The sequence below is a fragment of the Armigeres subalbatus genome, chromosome 2 (genome assembly GCF_024139115.2).
Source record: "Armigeres subalbatus isolate Guangzhou_Male chromosome 2, GZ_Asu_2, whole genome shotgun sequence".
Lineage (NCBI taxonomy): Eukaryota > Metazoa > Arthropoda > Insecta > Diptera > Culicidae > Armigeres > Armigeres subalbatus.
Window position 1 is genome coordinate 96,734,431 of NC_085140.1, and position 4,724 is coordinate 96,739,154.

The 4,724-nt window shown below is 41.0% G+C and overlaps 1 long non-coding RNA gene across 1 annotated transcript; it reads right to left on the reverse strand.

Annotated features, from left to right (window-relative positions):
* Positions 1 to 761: 761 nt before the first annotated feature.
* On the reverse strand, positions 762 to 4,325 carry LOC134210200 (uncharacterized). The gene is made up of 2 exons (XR_009978812.1): positions 2,714 to 4,325; positions 762 to 2,554 (listed from the first exon to the last, which is right to left on the reverse strand). It is a non-coding gene; the product is annotated as an uncharacterized LOC134210200 (long non-coding RNA).
* Positions 4,326 to 4,724: the final 399 nt, after the last annotated feature.

Sequence of the window (4,724 nt, forward strand, 5' to 3'; positions counted from 1 at the left end):
TCTCTGACTGTATTACCAGGTCTGAGGTGGTTGGTTCGATGTACGATCCAATAGAGATTTGAGAGGCCCCTTGAGGTTAGAAATTTCCTCAGCACAGTACGACCCATATGGTATCATTGGGACATCGTTAAAGCCATTTTGTTCACTATACCGCTGCTTGTTCTTAACCTCTTTATATCAGCTGAATACCACACAGTGCAAAAAAACTACATTTCTGCCAATAATCATATAGCTAATATGACAACGTAAAAATCTGGTAGCATAAAAAGTTAGAAACGATAAAACCTACTATAACTGACGAATTAAACTGTGACCAAAATTCCGATAAGGTGTAAACAAACGATAAAAGAATGACAACAATGAAAACTAAAAACAAGAGTATGAAAAGACAAGAGCAGAACAAAAAAAGTTACAATGCAATGATTTCTTACAGAGATTTTTTTGTTTGTTGTCTCTATTTCAAAAAAAGCAGTCAAAGAAACCGACAGTAGAACAAAAGAGAGGCAAAATGCTAAGTCAAGCGAAAACGCATTAAAAGATGAAAACAAGTTGATTCAATGTGTTATTATATATGAAAGAATGTATTTATTTTAATTTATATACACTGATGATGACGATGAAGATAAGAAACCAGAGTTAAACTAAGAAGAAAAAATCGCAAAAAGACGCATAAAATGAAATAAAAAGTGTAAAAGTGAAAATCCAAAGGCTTTCTTTTGTTGTTCTTCTTGTACGATGAATTGAATTGAGAACGCCCGGCATAGGGTAGGTATGATGCTTTCGTGGTTGCCTGATTATAGCAAAGATTTATTCATCGAATTCTACATATGTATGCCTATCAAGGTGCATTTTCAAGATTTCTTCTCTATATTTTTTCATTGTTTTGGGGTAGCTTAGTATTCGATTATGTTTATACGTAATTGCAACGAGATTTTTTTTTTTGTTTTGTTTTACTTTGATTGGTTTGCTTTCAGCATTACAATACATTGTTGTGTATGTGTTTGGGGAAAAGGTGCTTTCCACGAAAAGATGGATTTACTGATAAAATATTGAAAGCCCTTCTCTATCCGGCGCAGGCTTCACAAAAATCTTCGGCTAGTAGAATCGCTGTCTTTTCAGCAGTTGCACTTGATATTTTTGGTTGATTTTGCATTGTATTTACATCCAGTTCAAAAACGTAGAAATTTAAATTAACTAAATTCATTTTGTTGTTGGTACCAGTGTCATAATATTTATTTTAATCAACATTGAATTTATTTATTACTAGTAACGCTTGACTTTGTTGTAATTATCGGCAAATTAATACTCTTGAGCAAAATCAATATTACAGCACTGGTTGGTACAGAAAACAGATCTTTTTTACCTCATCCGTATATCATCATCGTAATTTTAATATCTCTCTCTTTCTATCTGTTTCCTTCTCTGTTGCGAACAATGAGATGTTATAAAGTGTTTCTTATTTGCTGATGTTCTTCTGAACGTTTTCGTTTGTTGTTTTATCATTACATTACTAGAGCAGTCCACTTTTTGGTAATTGGTTGTTTGTTTGTTCTTACTTATAACTCTCACTAGTTTTCGACGATGGAATATTTTCTAGTTTTCCGTGTTACCCACCCGGTATGGTAGTACAAATCTGCACCTTCTGTCTATTATTGTTATTTTCTCTGTTCTTGTTTTATTTGAAGTAGAAAAAATGTTGAGTTTCGTTTTGTTTTGCTTGAGTTGATGAGTTTCTTCTTGGGTTTGCTTTCTTTTTGTTGCTATGTTTAATTGTGTTTCGCTTCTTATCGTTACTTTTTTTCGATAGGGTAATCTTATTTGTTTTTATCCATTATCACAGATGTTATCATTTGCACGTAGTTGGTTTGAGTTTTGTTACGTTTCTCCCTCACGTCGAATTCCGTTATGTTCAATCCATTGTAAGCGCTGTTGTTCTTAAGCGAGCGTTCATATCAAGCATTTCACTGTAAACGGGATTTCCAGACAACTGTGTGAAGCGTAGTGAAGCTAATGCAGCGTACGCGGGGTCAAGGAGTTTGACCAACATTGACTTCATCCCTCGTTAAGTCAAGCATATTCGGCCAATAATATCACACACGAACGACCGAAGCGCCAACTTGGACACTAATCATCAAAAAATATATGGAGGTTTGTGCAACTTCACTACAAATGCTCAATCATGTTTGGCCGACCCTAACTCCACCCCGACAACTCAAACAAAAATCGAACCGCTTTCATTTTTTCAAACCAACCTGCTAACTGTCAAACGATTGCTCGAACAGCTTCACACACGGTCAAACAAAGCAGCAACCGAAGCATTTTCTTTTGGGCAGAGTCAGCGTTGGACCAACATGTTTGAGCTTCTGTACGCTACATAAGACCAACCGAAAGATGTCTGATTTGACACAATTTACATTTTCGTGAATTTATTAACTCTCTTATTATGCATTCACAGCAAAGCGTGAAGCGAGTTCCTTGTGCCAAATACCGAAGGCCACCAACCAGTTCTCGGAATGGAACCTTCTCCATTTGCTTGCGCTCTTCTTCTTCTAGACTCATTGACCCTTATTCTTGTTTACGTACGAACGCACTTTCGAACGAAAGCTGATGCGCATTCTGTTTTACGCCAGCAAATCAAATGAGAAAACGATTCAAACGAACTGAATTCGTTCGAACGTTTCGTTCGTCCGTAAACAAGAATAGGGGTGATTACCTCAGTAAATTTTTGTCCCGGGTCCGCTGGGACGACCTCAGTGTTGCAGTGATATACTGCTCTTGATATCTTGTTACACGCCTTCTTCTTTTGTTACACGAATTCCGAAAACTTTGTTCGCCAACCCCAAATCCTTCATTCTGAATTTTTTGGTTAACTGTTTCTTCAAATTCTCTTCCCAGCACGTTCCATTTGGAAAAATAAGAAGGTTTTCCACATAAACCGCTACTATCAGTATTCTTGTGCCTTCAGTCTTGTAGTAAACACAGGTATCATACAAGGACCGCTTCAATCCAATTCTTTTTAACTCTGCATCCAGACTCTGCTGAACTGTTTGAGACCATACATCTGCCGGTGCCTTTGGGTCCACAAATCCATCCGGTTGCTCCGTATATATTCCCTCCTCATCAAGATCACCCTGCAGGAACGCTGTAACTACATTTATTTGCAACACTTTCAAATTCCTGAGCCGCTGGGGACAGGAGATAACGATCGGTAGCGTATCTAACAACAGGTACGTAGGTCTCAATGAAGTCTATGTCTTTGATTTGACTGTATCCTTTGATTTCCAATCGTGGTTTGAAGCTTTCAATCGAGTCATCGGTAACAAGTTCTCACTTTGTAGACCCATTTTGACCATAAGGCTTCCGTCTATTAGGTAGTTTCGGCAACTTCTCTCTTCATTGGCATTACATCTCCCACTGGGACATTGCCGCCTCGCAACTTAGTGTTCATCAAGCAGTTTCACAGATTTCTAAGCCAAATTACCATTTCTGCATTCGTATATCATAAGGCTAACACGATGATACTTTTATGCCCAGGGAAGTCGAGACAATTTCCAAGCCGACAAAAATTACCTAGACCGGCACCGGGAATCGAACCCAGCCACCCTCATCAGGGTCTTGCTTTGTAGTCGCGCATCTTACCACATGTCGTCGTCAACACCCCGTGAATTTTTTCTGCAACACTTCATACTTTGATTACATGGCCTCTGTACGATGATGATGCCTGTCCAGATTGTTTCTACCGTAGCCGCTATCAAAAAACGAGACGATAAAGCAGTCGATGAGGACGAATCTTTGGCGGTGAACGTTGAACATCTCCATTTCATCCAGCAGATCAAACATCGACGACAACAATGACTGCGGTATAGGTATGGGTCACCGATTTCTGATGTCAGTTCTCTTCGACTGCAGAAGCCTCAGTTTCCGATGATCAGCCGAGAGCTTACAAGATTCTCTACACATCCCTATATGTAGATGACCGAGGGTCAGCAGGTGGCTTTAATCAGTTCCATACGACCCGCCGCCTTTCAAGAGGCTCGGAAGCCTCCTTTCAAGAGGCTCGGAAGCCTCCTTTCAAGAGGCTCGGAAGCCTCCTTTCAAGAGACTCGGAAGTCTCCTTTCAAGAGACTTGGAAGCCTCCTTTCAAGAGGAAGCCTCCTTTCAAGAGGCTCGGAAACCTCCTTTCAAGAGGCTCGGAAACCTCCTTTCAAGAAGCTCGGAAGCCTCCTTTCAAGAGGCTCGGAAGCCTCCTTTCAAGAGGCTCGGAAGCCTCCTTTCAAGAGGCTCGGAAGCCTCCTTTCAAGAGGCTCGGAAGCCTCCTTTCAAGAGGCTCGGGCCTCCTTTCAAGAGGCTCAGAGCCTCCTTTCAAGAGGCTCAGAAGCCTCCTTTCAAGAGGCTCAGAAGCCTCCTTTCAAGAGGCTCAGGCCTCCTTTCAAGAGGCTCAGAAGCCTCCTTCAAGAGGCTCAGAAGCCTCCTTTCAAGAGGCTCAGAAGCCTCCTTTCAAGAGGCTCAGAAGCCTCCTTTCAAGAGGCTCAGAGCCTCCTTCAAGAGGCTCAGAAGCCTCCTTTCAAGAGGCTCAGGCCTCCTTTCAAGAGGCTCAGAAGCCTCCTTTCAAGAGGCTCAGAAGCCTCCTTCAAGAGGCCTCAGAAGCCTCCTTTCAAGAGGCCTCGAAGCCTCCTTTCAAGAGGCTCAGAAGCCTCCTTTCAAGAGGCTCAGGCCTCCTTTCA